This window comes from Triturus cristatus, chromosome 2_2 (genome assembly GCF_964204655.1).
Source record: "Triturus cristatus chromosome 2_2, aTriCri1.1, whole genome shotgun sequence".
Lineage (NCBI taxonomy): Eukaryota > Metazoa > Chordata > Amphibia > Caudata > Salamandridae > Triturus > Triturus cristatus.
Genome location: NC_140582.1, coordinates 865,288,896 through 865,303,592, shown reverse-complemented (window position 1 = coordinate 865,303,592; position 14,697 = coordinate 865,288,896). Strand labels below are relative to the sequence as shown.

The 14,697-nt window shown below is 43.6% G+C and overlaps 1 protein-coding gene across 1 annotated transcript in view; it reads left to right on the top strand.

The window, feature by feature from the left end:
- Positions 1-14,697, top strand: part of PGM2 (phosphoglucomutase 2) — a 292,737-nt gene that overhangs the window by 122,936 nt on the left and 155,104 nt on the right. The window lies entirely within an intron of this gene.

The window sequence follows — 14,697 nt, the reverse complement described above, 5'->3', positions numbered from 1 at the left end:
AAAAGTTGTCCAAAGGCTATGCCCGCACTATAGTGCTCTACAAATACATGTACCAAATCCTTAACCTGCTTTTTACTTCAAACTGGTCCTGTCGGTAATCCCACATTCTTACTCCTCTAGACAGGGCTGCTAGCTGCTTCTCTGGTGCCGTAGGTAACTCCTCAATTCTAAGTCCTCAAGGCAGTGCTGCAGCATTGTCTCTGTTCCCAGTGGTAATTCCCCAATCTTACTCCTCTAGACAGTGCTGCTAGCTGTGTCTCTGGTCACAGTGGTAATTCCTCATTCTCAGTCCTCTAGGCAGTGCTGCTAGCTGCTACTCTCGTCCAAGTGGTAATTCCTCATTCTCAGTCCTCTAGATAGTGCTGCTTGCTGCTTCTCTGGTCCCGTCAGTAACTCCCCCATTCTAAGTCTTAGGCAGTGCTGCAGCTGTCACAGTGGTGATTCCTCCATTCTAAGTCCTCTACACAGTGCTGCATCTGTTTCTCTGGTCCCATTGGTAATTCCCCCATTTTAAGTCATCTGTCTCTGTTCCCAGTGGTAATTGCCCATTCTTAGTCCTCTAGACAGTGCTGTATGCTGCGTCTCTGGTCCAAGTAGTAATTCCTCATTCTAAGTCCTCTAAACAGATCCGCTTCTCTGGTCCCGTCAGTAACTTACCCCATTCTAAGTCCCAGGCAGTGCTGCAGCGGTCTCTGGTCACAGTGGTGATTCCTCATTCTAAGTCCTCTAGACAGTGCTGCAGCTGCTTCTCTGGTCCTGTCTGTAATTCCCACATTTTAAGTCCTCTAGCCAGCGCTGTGGTATTCCTCCTTCTTAGTCCTCTAGGCAGTGCTGCTAGCTGTTTCTCTGATCCTGTCGGTAATTACTCATTCTAAATCCTCTAGGCAGTGCTGCTAGTTGCTTCTCTGGTCCCAGTGGTAATTCCTCATTCTCAGTCCTCTAGATAGTGCTGCTTGCTGCTTCTCTGGTCCCGTCAGTAACTCCCCCATTCTAAGTCTTAGTCAGTGCTGCAGCTGTCACAGTGGTGATTCCTCCTTTTAAGTCCTCTACACACTGCTGCAGCTGCTTCTCTGGTCACAGTGGTAATTCCCCATTCTTATTCCTCTAGACAGTGCTGCAGCTGTGTCTCTGTTCATATATCCACTGTACTCCAGACTAAAACCCATAGGTAAAAGACATTGTCATTTACAACGATAGCTCAAACTCTCGAAAATGACCTATGGCATTGCAAATGCTTGTTCTTTTTTGTGATGCACTCCGTGCATGTGTTTCCCAGACATTGTTTCCTTGGTATGCTTCTCCCCCTTCCCCCCATACTCCGTGTTGCTCTGAAGCACTGTGTGCTTCCGTTGACTCTGTTCTCCACCTTTCTGTTGATTTGTATAGCCTCAACACAGGCCTGCGGAATGGGATTGTATTTAGTAACAAAGATGGCCGCATTTAATTCAGCTTGGGTTAAACATGTATTACAAAAACCTGAAGCACCTGAGAGAGAACTACAGTTCTGAGCAGTTCACATGCCCTTGGGGCCCACTGATGCTTTGTCTGAATCTTTTCCCAGGCTGGATTCATGGCTTGCAGCCAGTGCTGCCTCCCCTCCCTCTCCCCTTGTTAGTTTCCTTCACTTCAAAGCCTGGAATGTTAGATCTGATCTTATCAAGCCCACAGGGCGGATGTTGCTCTTGATGGTGCCTGCTTCAGAACTGTGCTGTCTGCACCAAGTGAAGAAACAATTTTAAGAGCCACTCACCATGCGGGAGTTTGTTTACAGTAAGATTTTTAAGACTGCTCCCCAAATATGAGCTTTTATCTTCTCTTAGTGTGATTCAGTCGCCTCACACATGTGTAAATGCCCCCCTGATCATGGCTACCCTTTGTCATACTGAAACGCCTGTGAATGGATTTGAGCTTTCAAAGGGCCTCTTAGCGATTTCACATTTCACCTCCATAATCTGTCTTTCCAAATCTAAGGATCCTTTTGTAGTTTATCATCGGTGCCTTCAACTTTAAAACGTTTTTGGAAGTTTCCCAAGAAGCCCAATACACTGCTTGCTTTTTCATCAACCCAATACATACGCTGCTTGCTTTTTCATCGGCCCAATACATACGCTGCTTGCTTTTTCATCGACCCAATACATACGCTGCTTGCTTTTTCATCAACCCAATACATACGCTGCTTGCTTTTTCATCGACCCAATACATACGCTGCTTGCTTTTTCATCGACCCAATACATACGCTGCTTGCTTTTTCATCAACCCAATACATACGCTGCTTGCTTTTTCATCGACCCAATACATACGCTGCTTGCTTTTTGCTTCAGCCCAATACATACGCTGCTTGCTTTTTCATCGACCCAATACATACGCTGCTTGCTTTTTCATCGACCCAATACATACGCTGCTTGCTTTTTGCTTCAGCCCAATACATACGCTGCTTGCTTTTTCATCGACCCAATACATACGCTGCTTGCTTTTTGCTTCAGCCCAATACATACGCTGCTTGCTTTTTCATCGACCCAATACATACGCTGCTTGCTTTTTGCTTCAGCCCCATTCAAAAGCAGATCAAATTGCCCCTCATTTTAAACGCGTACCACAGGACTAGAGCATTTGACGTCTGATTGTGCCAGCTGTGGTCACACAGTGTACCCATTTCCTGTCACATCCTGTTTGGTGTCTAACATGATTGTTGTTACCTCATTGTTTAATGTGCAACATCAAAATCTTGTTAAATGCCGGTCGGAAAAATGTGTGACATTTGTCCCAGGTTTCAATTTTTAGATCTTCAGAATACCTAAACTGGGTTTCAGCAATTTTCTTCGGCAGTAGTACCAGAAAAAAAATATTTGAAAGGGACAGTTAGGATGTTTAACGGAAGATTAATCTGGGTGGACTGGTGTAGGAACGGGCTTATTGTGTCTAGAAGGTTGCAACAAAAAACAAGCATTGGCAAAGCCAGTAGGTCTCGACTTTGAAATGCGACTGACAAACTGTTGACTTTGCCAATAGTTGATTGTAAAGCCTTGCTTAAAAAATGAAAAAGTAAAACAAATGAACATTTGAAAGTACTGAAAAAGCAAACTTGTATTCTAAGGTATCTCAAAACTGTACATCCAAATCAATATTTTCTTATCTTTATAAATGGCATGGTTTACTTTTAAAATATTTGTTATTCCAGAAGCTCCAAACAGAATTCAAAAACAATATTAAAATGTCAACATTTAAAGAAAAATGCTTGCCAAGGCCTAAAGTAATTTTCCCAGACTCTCACTCAGCATGGAAGAAGGTAAACCTGTGTTTTAATAATATGGATACTTTCCACAGCTTACCCCACAAAAATAATTAGTTAGCGCATAAAAAGCATGGTGTTATTGATACATTTTAGAGTGCTTGTTTTCTTGACTTCAGCAGGACGAAGGGTTAGGTTGTCCACACATTTTACCAGTTACGGCCGGCATGACTCGCGGTGGGGAGGTCGAGCGGAGAGGGGAGGGTCGCGCGAAGGGGGGGGGGGGGGTTAATTAAAAAAATAATAATAATAATTAAACGTACCTTCGCCTCCAGTACCACACCGCATCTCCTCTCTCTGCGCCTTACAGGAAGCAGGCAGCCTCCCTCTCCTCCCCTAACCCAATCACAATGCTGCAATGGCAGCATTGTGATTGGCTGGGATGCCGACCTCACAAGTGTCTATGGGGAGGCCATTTTCTCTTTGTAGGCTGCATGCAGCCTACATAGAGAAAATGCAGAGTGTGCATGACTGGTTTGGTCGGCTCCCACAACAGTGGGCAAGTCACTCCTTTTCTGCCTGGAGCAGGAATGCCCACCTGCCCACCCTCAACCAAACCCTGCCTTCTGCTTTCTCGCAGTGCGAAAAGCAGAAACGTAAAATGGTATTCAAAATACCATTTTATGTTTCTGCTTCTCGCACTGCGAGAAATCAGTGGGGCGATGCTCCTCCGCCCACTTAGAGGAGCCGCCCCTGCATCTTATACAATGATCGCTGCAATATTCTCAATGAAACATTCAGGCTCATGCTTATTTTATGTGGCCTACAATGGCTACTTTCAAAAGATTTGTTGACTTTCCTTTTGCAAATCATTGCCATCAGGTTTGTTAAAGTGATTGTTTGCTCTGAAACCAATCACTACAACTACCAGTATGCACTGGCTTTTTAAAATTAAAACGCGAACAGGATATCCGGGTGACAGCAGGTCGTGCTGTCTTATCTTTTACAAATGTGTATTTTATGGGGTTCCATAGGACCAACTTCAACAGACCAAGACATACAGTGAGATAGCAGAGACGTTCATTTATGTGCTGTAGGTTCACATGTGCCGGGCCCCTGTCGAAAACAGGCTCGAGCATTATGTATTACAGCTGTTTACTATAGAACTCACTCTGTTCCATGTGACCACATCAGAAAGGATTGTATCATCTCTCAAATGGCTCCTTGCATTGCCCATGACTTCCACTCAGTTCTTGCTTTCAGGCTAACTGCAGTCTCGTGCTTTGCCTGCTGTAGGTCCATTACAAAGGTAAACTGAAGCTGAAAGTCTCAGCATGCTTGGGGCTTTTGAACTTGCCCCTAATGACATCATGCCATTTGACAGCTATGCTGCCCGCATTTTTATCTCACATTATTTACATTGCAGTACTAGTGTCTTGTATTTTAAATAGGGACATTTAAAATGCAAGTACTAGAATGCAAAGTGTGTGTGCTAAACTGGCAGGCGTCTTGTAAATCTCACATCAGACAGTTAGCAATGGCCAGGTTGTAATTCTGATTCGGACAGTAACACGATGAGTGCTCTCTTGTGGACATGTGATGCCATATGAGATTCACATCCAGTCCTGGTTTTGAGCCGCAGTTCTTAGCCTTCAGGAGGAACTTGTGCTCTTGCTTAGCCCACTAACAAACACCACAGGCATCTTTGCTGTTTGTAAACCACTGACCTGGAGCCCAAGCGGCCCATGTAGTCATTAGCAGGTTTTGAAGTCATTTTTATTGCGTCTGTCTACATTTGGAAATGCCAATTTCACCTCAATAATCTTTACGAAGGCTAAACACTAGTTATGTCATCGCTGCCAGGAGGGCCAAGCAAAGAATGGGAGACGAGTCTGGTACTGCAGCGCGCCCTGGGTGCTCGCTGGTGATGCGGGTGAGGAAGCTGGTCCTGCCGGGCATGATTCTAGTTCCCTGGGCTTTCCAGCTGAACACCTTAGACAAGTGTCTAGACGAGAATATGTTCAAACGTCTGTATTAAAAAACACAGTTCCCTGTGAAGCCGGTCTAGCACAGACAGAGAGAGGCCGTGTCACAAAGGATGCGCCTCCCTGCATAACCATCTCGGAGACAAACCCCGCTCTGCCTTCATCGCCTGCAAGCATTCAGCCGCAGCACGTTTGCACCCATGCTTGCCCCACTGCATCGTGTAATGCAGCCCAGCTGTTTCCTTCTTTCAAGCAAAGTATGCGTCGGGCCATTAACGGACGTCTGTCTGCGAGGAATTAGGAACAAGAATGTGTATCCGAGTTTAGGGTTAACATTTCCCGGGGCAAGTCAAAAGGGGTGCAGGCGTCAAAACTTACGAAAGAAGATGTTTTAAGATTGAAAGGCTCAAGGGAGATAAGTGGCCGAAGCAGCTGTTTCCATCGCGCATAGTGCTTTTTGGCAAGGTTTACATAAGGCCCCCATGTAACAAAGAATGCAGTCGTGTTCACATTCCTTGGACAGAAAAAACCCACACCGCGCCAATTATGAAACGTTACACGTCACTACGGCTTCTAATTTCCACAGTACTAAAGAGAGCCTCGTCAGGCAAACCCCGTCGCTGCCCTCCTGCCGTATTCTCGCTGCTTCCCAATGGGCCTCTGACTGTACTGGAAAGGAGGAGGCAGGCCAACGACTGGGCGCTGTAACATTCACTCCCACATGGCCTCACCGGGGGTTATTTACTATCCCTTTCATGCTGACTCACTAAGATGGAGCCTCTTTCTTCGCAAGCAGGCACCGACTGAGCTTGTCGAAGTTAACACAATAAAAAATAACAAGCATTTGCAATGCAATAGATCTCGCATTACTGACCTTTTGAGCTATTGGCGTTGCATTATTATTAGCAACACCAATAGCTCAAACTATCAGTAATACAAGACCGATTGCATTACAAATGCATGTTTTCTTTTCATTCTGGTGCGTGTAATCCTGTTTCGTCTCCTTATGAGTAGAAGGCAAAGAGAAAAGGTGGACTAAATGAGCTACCTGCAGATGACATTAAAAAACTTGGGCGCCGTAGAATAGAAGCATTTTTTGTGGCACTTGACAGTTTAACATATATAATTAAGATTTAAGTGGATATCTTGCTATAGCGGGACGAGGCATTCTTTGACGTCAACCAGTCGGCTGAAAACAGTGCATGTGATGTGACTTTTAGTACCACGATGTGGAAAAGGGCATAACTACCTACATATCACGCGCAGGTGCCACCTGTTGGCCAAATTCTCTTCAGGCTGTGAAATGAGCAGACTCACTTGGGCTGACAAACAATCCAAACTCGCACGAGGTCTTTTGTGAGCTTTAAATGAGCAAGGAAAAAAACATTCTTAAAGTAAAGTATCGAAGGTCCTCGCACTAATGAATAAACAAACAAACAATCTTGTGCGTGATGTTTCACAGACGCTATTTGACTCATTAACTCTGTTTATGTGCTAAAACATATTGGCGTGTTCAAAGCAGAATGCCCATAACTATTTATAACTGTGTAAATTCATTAAGAAGACGACTATAATAAAGCATAGCGTTTCATACTCAACACTTACATTTGTGTGAAACGTAGAACACGCCTCAGTGTTCCTCCAATGGAAATCCTGCTTACTAGCCTGGATGTTAGTTTTCTATATAACAGCTTCCTGATTGGTTCAAACGCGATCACATGAGACCTTCGATACTTTACTTTAAGAATGGTTTTTTCCCTGTTTATTTAAAGCTCACAAAAGACCTCGTGCGAGTTTGGATTGTTTGTCAGCTCAATCTAGGGCGTTTATTTTTGATAATTTGATAGGGTAACCTTCGGGAGACAACAAGATTAGTTAGTACCTGATTTAACAACAGAAAGTGTCATATTACAACAGCAATATATGTATGAAGAACATTACGTGTAAACCTTTTAGAGTTTCATGTTTGATAATGTGGCTGATGATCTCAAAATATTTCTTTGTTTTTCCAATAGAGACCCCTGAAGAAGGGTCACTCCATGACACGAAATGCATTGGGTGGTTGTGAAGTGTAATTTAAAGATGTCTCAGCAAAGAATGAATTTGCTAATAAAATGAAGAACGTCTAAATAATTGAATAAAGTTCAATGGATTGAAATTGAAATTAACTTTGTAAGAATCACTTTTGAATTAACTGGAACTTGAATAAGACCTAGATAGGTCTCAGTATACTTGTGCGCACCTCCATTTGGAAGTGGAACCCCCATTTTCTCCAAAGTTACCTAATTAGAGATAGTGTTTCCAGACAAAACACTGGGAGGAAGCTGCACACAACAAAAATTGTGTACAAATGTTTTTTTTTTTTTTAAAACACGAATACACATGAGTGCCTGATGGACTTCTAATAGACCACCATGCTAGTCACATAAAATCATTTTATAGGCAATAGTTGGAAACGGGGAATTAAAGTGTTTAAACATCGGATGGTAAAAAACAAAAATTGCAATATGTTAGGCTGATAAAAGTATTATCCGGGGAGGATGGGTTCTAGAGCAAAACAACTTTATTTGCAGCTGATCTCAGCCACTAACTCGTGAATTGAAAGTCAGTGGTGCAAAATGTGTGTATGTCTGTGGATATGTAAGTGTGATATAAACAGCAATAAACCCATTGTAGGTTTCAGTTTTTAAAGTTAGTGATTTTTTTTATTGATTGCTAAACGTGTGTGTGGTTGTGTGGGTGGGTGAATGCGAGATTGAATCAACAGTTCGATGGGTGCGAGAGTGCATGGCTGGATGAATGTGAGTGCGTGAATCTCATACAGGTTACAACACCAAATGTACTGGCTGCGGCTGCAGGCAACAGTAGTGATGTGAAACAAGCCAGAAAAGAACAGACCGCAAATGTTACTAAAGGAGTCAGTATCCCAAGAATTACCAACATTATTTATGTTTATATTTGTCCTATCACATTTGCACATGGATGGGAGTAAGGGTTTGCCAGTGGGAGGAAGAGCCTGGGAGGCCAGGCCTCAGGGGGATGGGCAGCAGTGAGAGAGAAAGGTAGAGCTAAGAGCTGGAAGGGGGCGGGGGAGAACGGTTGTGGGTAAGGGAGGAATGGCGAGTCACCGTCACCAGCATCATGGTTGATGTACCATGGATGATGATGACTAGCTCATGCACAGTGGGGAGGAGACAGGATTAAGTGAGGCTAGGGCTTCTTAAGCATACCTGAACATGTGGGACAGAACTGGAGGAAGGAGGCCTTCACAAGAAGTGCAGAGTGGCAAGAGAGGGCAGGAGAAAGAAGATTTGTGATGGGCAGTTCACCAGAGCCTTTAGGCTTCGGTTCCCCGAGAGAGTGGGATCACTAGGAGGAAAAGGAACAAGTTAGAAAAAGAGCGAACGCTCACTTTATGGTTAGCAACCAGGGATTACCAAAGATTACATAGTCTGGAGACGGTGTGCTCAGTGGACGCCAAGATTTAACAAGCCCGGCAGGGAGTGGTGTGCGCTCGCTCGCGCCCTGGTGTTGCTGGTCTGCAAGGAAGGAACAAGCCCGGGAGTGGTGCGTGCCAGATGGCGCCTGTGCACTTAACCGCAAGCATTAGGCCACAAGCAAAAGCATGTGGTGAGCTTTTTGAAGCCCCCTGACTAAAAATCTCTCCAGAGCAGCGCAAGCGCTGGCTCAGGCGAGAACTAAAAATGGCCTAGATGTCAGGAGTTGCATTCCTTATGTTTGTTAGTAGCTTGGCAATATTTATTTTGAACAAAGTGACAATATTTATTGCAAGAAATTGCTGCCTGTGTTTCAATAATATTGCGTTTATTTCATCTAACTCTATATACTCCGTTTTTGCTGTTTACCACTGTAAAAAATAGCAATTTAATGGTATTCAGTGTATTGGCCTCAGAAGAGTGAAAGGTTGAGTCGTCCGGAAGGAATATGAAGTTGAGAACTGTAGATCATAATTAGGCTGCTTATCTTGTTATCCTATCCATCCCAAAATTGCAAACGTGCTAGCCCTTGTGGCACACAATTTGGTGGCAGATAATTGGTAAAGGTACCGTCTGTTTACCATTGAGTAGCCAGTTGATGTCACACTTCATAAGAATTTAATATGTGTTATGAGAAGGAAGAAAATGACAGCCTGGTTATGGCCCATGTAAATTCAAACTCGAAGACCATTGCACAATTCCAGGAATGTGAGTCAGTTTTACACCTATTCTATAAGACCTGCATTTTTACTTCAAACCTTCCAGGTAGCCCAAGCTGTCTGGCTTTGAAGGACATACTGTGATCTTTCCAAGAACATCCAGGGCCTACCGGCCTGCTCAATGTTGTCATTTGGTTGGCTTTACTGTCACTCTTATTTGATTGCTTTCTATTGGATGGCTTTCTGTGTTTCTGCCTCTCTATCTTGTTTTTGTCCCTCCCATGGGTACATAGCCTCTTTACCATCTCTTTGATTTGCTAGCTCCTAGGCTTCCTTTGCTCACTTAGGGAACTCATTTTTATTTTTTGTTTAAGCACTTCATGAGAGTGCTTGTTTTTCAACTCTCTCCCTTCTGTGGTTTTCTTCCGCCATGTTTGTATTTCTCGCCCATGTGCTTCTTTCCTCCCATCTGCACTCATGGTGCTCTCTCTCACCCATGTGTTTCTCCCCTCCATGTTGATCTCCTTTGCCCTTGTTCTTCCCCTGTATTGCTTTTCCCCCTGCCTGCCGCATTGCTTCTTACATCACCCTCCTGTTTTGCTTCACATGCTCCACTCACTCATCCATTCATTTTTTAAGCGCTACCTTTTTATAAATGTACAAATGCCTCTGGGTTTAGTAAATACAAAAATAAGTTTGTGTTCTTTTGAATGCACATACCTATAAAATGATGCAGCTGCCCCCGTTGCATTTATTTTATAGTTCGCCATGCTGCAATGTTGTACAGCATGGCTACAAGTTATAGATAACGAAAATAGATCGTATAGGCTTTTCCAATGCTTGTTTCTGTTGTGTTAAGCACTTTTTAGAATGCGTATGTTTTCAAGCCATTTCCCCTGTGTACGTCTTTTCCCCTGCACTCTGTGTTATTCTCTGGTGCCTGACTGCTTCTCCCCACCCCTCACACTTGTTTGCCTGTGTGCTTTCCCCCATTGTTTCCCATGTACGCGCCCTCTATGTCACTTCCCCCCAACTTCCTGTTGCTTTTTCTCCTGTCCTTCCTGACTTGCTGCTTTTGGCATCCCCTCCTGTGTTGCTTTAGCTCTCCCACTCACCGTCCCTTGTGTTGTTGTGCCATTCGCCCCCACCCTTCCCTATGTTGCTTTGCCATTCTGCTCCCTGCCATTGGTTGCTTCTGCTCCCCGCCATTGGTTGCTTCTGCTCCCCATCCGCCCTCTTTAAAAAACAAAACCAGCATTTGCAATGCAATAGGTCTCGCATTTACGTGAGTTTGAGCTATTGACATAGCAAATAATAATGCCTTTTATTTATTTTTTCGATTTTTAAAAAATAAATAAAAGCCATTTTTATTTACAATGCCAATAGCTTAAAGCCGCATAAATGCGAGACCTATTGCATTGCAAATGCTTGTTATTAAGTTACCTCCAATTCTTATTCAAGTAATTAAGGGAAATTACTTTGTTTCAATGTATCCAGGACTTACTGGAACGTGCATTAGCTGGAAAGCAAGGCACAAAGGCAAAGCAAATATTGCTATAAGATGATGCAAGTAATTGAAAGGGGCGGAATACTTTACACCATTTGCTTTGGTAACTTTACATCAGGGAAACTTGCTCAGCAGAAGACTGTAGAATTTTTAATGGGGTCTGCTATTCGTGAAGATTTCTATAGCAAGATTATGATACTGTAATGCTGATTTCTTCGATGGTGAATACTTGTTTTAAGATATTGGAGAAACAGGGCTCTCCTGTGTGCAGACTCTATTGAATATGGGTTCTAGAATTCAACAGATTTTCTGTAAAGTTACTACTTCGAAAAGTTCCTCATAACTTCGCTACTGTGCATATGGTATGTGTAACGTGCCTCCTGTAGGCGTCTTCCACAGATCGCTTGAGCTTGAAGGCATTAAAATGCAAGAGAGAAAGAAAGAAAATTATGCAAAACAGTTGAAACCTAGAGTGCATCAGGAAGGCTCCTGGGAGAACTCTGTAAATGACGATCACCACATTCCACAAGTGAAAGCACAGGAGGTCACGCCTACGTTTTTCTTGGCACTGCTTCGCTAGCAAGTCATTTTTTTGTTTGCTCATTAAAAAGCCCCTCGGAAGGCACGTCTTTGCCTCGACTGCAGCTCGCCAGTTGTGGTCGCCCACAGCGGCAGCAATGGTTGTCTTCCAGCGGTGGTTTGGCAGCGCATGCTTGTGGGAAGTGAAACACAGCAATATTTATTCCTCCGCTCATTAGCAGACCAGAATGTCTCTCCGAGCCAGCGCATGCGCTGGGCTCAGCGAGACCTAAAAATGTTTTGTGCCTTTTCTTACAATCCAACTCAGACCAGTAACTAAAAAGAAAAAAAAAGCACCTGTGTCATTTTGTAGGCACAGGCATGCATGGTGGGCACTCATACAAAATAAAGCAGGTGGCCGTGTCTGAGGTGTTTTTTTTTTTTTTTAGTACTTAAAAAACATTGGCAAAGCCAATTGGTCACATAGGCAAGACCTAACGGCGTTGCCAATGTTTTTTATTATGTACTTGCTGGCTGATGATAGCCATTTCAACACGTTGTGTGCCAGTTATGGCTCCAGTTACACTGGGGACGTGTGCTATTGTGTAGAATTTTCTCTTACACCCTGCTATATATTTGGGGTATAATAGCAGTAGATGGTTATTTAATGATCAGGGGCATGGCACTGAAGAATCTGTGTAATGGTTGTGAACCTGCCATCTATTAAATACCCCTGGCCTTTGTGACAACAGATTGCTATAAGTCTGATACAAGTAGATACAGTGATGTGAGCACCAGCGCGTGGTGATACTCCATGCCCTCTTTATGTGCCACAGGGCATCTAAATGAGCTCTGCCTTGTCATTGTATACCATGTGTGGATCAGTTTATCACTCTGCTGCAAGGAGGTCACTCTTAGTATGTAAGTCTTCTTCCTACGTCTGCCCTGCCATTGTGGAGATTTGGGATGTTTAACTTTTTTGACCTGGATTGACCTATTGCAAAGTTCACCTTTTGGTGTTTCAGTTAAGTATAACTTTTCAAATTGGATTTTCAGTAGCTGTTTACTTTACATTTTAGTTAAAGCGGTTGCAGTGCAAGCACTTACTGTTGTTGCTCTTGGTGTCCCGATTTTCTGTGCCTAGTGTGTGTGTATGTATTGCATACTTATTTTACACACTTTTCAAAAGACTTTCTGACTATCAAAATCACCATCGCTTTGTGCTTGAAACTCAATGATGTTTGTGACCATTGAAGAAATCTTTCTAGCATAAAATGATAGAACCTATATGATAACAATGCAGCTGGGTTTTCCTACACAATATATGTATTCTAGACACAAATCCCATGTCTGCATGACCCCCTCTTCTGTGAACACTCTCAGGTGGGACTGCAAAGCTCTCTGGCTGTTCATCTTCATGCTGTACTTCCCTAGGTCCTTCCGGAGTCAGTACACGCATTGGTTCATGACTGAGAGGAAAAGTAGCTTTTTACCTACATTTTTTTAATGCCTCATTATAACATGACTCATTTAGCTCATGTCATAAAACACAAGAGGTCACATATTAAGTTAAACATAGGCACTCCAAACAACCTTCACCAAACCTCTTGTATTCATGCCTTCTTGCTTCAGGGCCACCTAATATGTGAAACCTCTTGTATTCATGAATTATTGCTTTAGGGCCACCCTCCTATGTATGCCCTTCTAATGCAGATGGATAAGGCTCTATGATGGATATTTGCACACAGTCATAGCATCATAAATTTCCTGTGGGCAAAGTTCCTACCGCTGTAACCTCATTCAGCATAATTATCATATTTCATTGAATCTTGTTTAAAGTTCTTTGGTGTTGATACTGTGCCTGTCCTGAAGCTCTTGCTCGCATTGTAGCATTTGTCTTTGGAGATGGGATAATTGGGGTGATCCTCGAGATACAGATCGTTCATTCTCTTCCATTCTATCAGGCACTGGACTCCGCGGTGGTTATAGTGTCCCTGTCAGCCATAAGCTCACTCTGCCAGGCCAACAAAGGCTATGTGTAGGAAGGGAATGGTTTCTTTACTCTAGATGAGTGGTTCTTAGCCTGTGGTCCGGGGACCCCTGGTGTGGGGGTCACCAAAGCCCACTTAGGAGGTCTGCGACTGCTTAGCATATTAAATAGTATTAACAGATTGATAAAGTGTATATAAATAAAGAAGCAAAATGTATAAGTGAAGATTTTAAAATCTCCTGTAAACGTGAAGGAATGTAAAGGAAAAATGAAGCTAGAATCCTCAGATTGATTCATGGGAGCAGTTCAAGTGCATCAAACCTAATATAGTGTGAATGATGAGTGACCATAATTTAATTCAGAAAAGCTCCAGCCTTCCTATTAAAATTTAGATTTTTTTTATGTTTGATTGCGAATTAAATGAAATGTTTAGTTCAAGGCATGTGTCTGTAGATACACATGCTTTGCATACTCCTTCCATCTAGTGTTGGGTCTGGATGTGTGCAAGTTGATTTTCTTCGAAGAAGTATTTTGAGTCACGAGGAAAGGTGACTTCTCTGCTTGGTAATAGTGTGCATGGGCGTCGCCTCCAATGTCGCATATCGAAATTCAGAGAACTCTCACTCGTCTTGTCGGAACACTCCGATCGCGGCCTTTGGGCCTCGCCCGTCTGGGCTACATTACACTCATTCAACTCCATCAATGATACTCTGCTGATGGAAACGACTGCATGTTGAATCTGCCCCTGGAGCTATTCCAAGCACCTACGGACAGACCTTCCAAGGTCTGCAATCTGTGCTTATCCCCCAAGCACAAAGATGAAGATTGAGAGGCCTGTTTGTCATTTCGATCCAAAAAGACCCTGCGGGACCATCGGGCACAACATAGAGACATGACATCAAATACACACCCGATATCTTCGGTCAACAAAATATTGAACCAGAGCAGTAAGATTTTGAAGCTTCAGCTGCCAAAGAGGAAGCAGCCTTTTCGGTTCAAGATTCAGACTCTGACTTGGAGTCACATGATCTTTCACCTGGTCAAGGTGCCGTGAGTGCTCAAATTCCTCACCTGCCAGACAAAAACCTTCGGTTCCTACAAAAAAAAGGCTTCCGGGCCACCACTGCCATCTGGCCATGGTAGGCACCGAGAACCAGCTTCAGCTGCCCCGCCCTCCTGCTCGGCACCGGAAAGCACATACAAAGCGTTCCGGCTCCGCACTTAGCTAAGATCACACCTCCTCTGGCTCCATCCTCTCCAGTTCCGAAAGTAAAAACCGGTTCGGTTCCAAAACCTTCAGCACAGAATCGG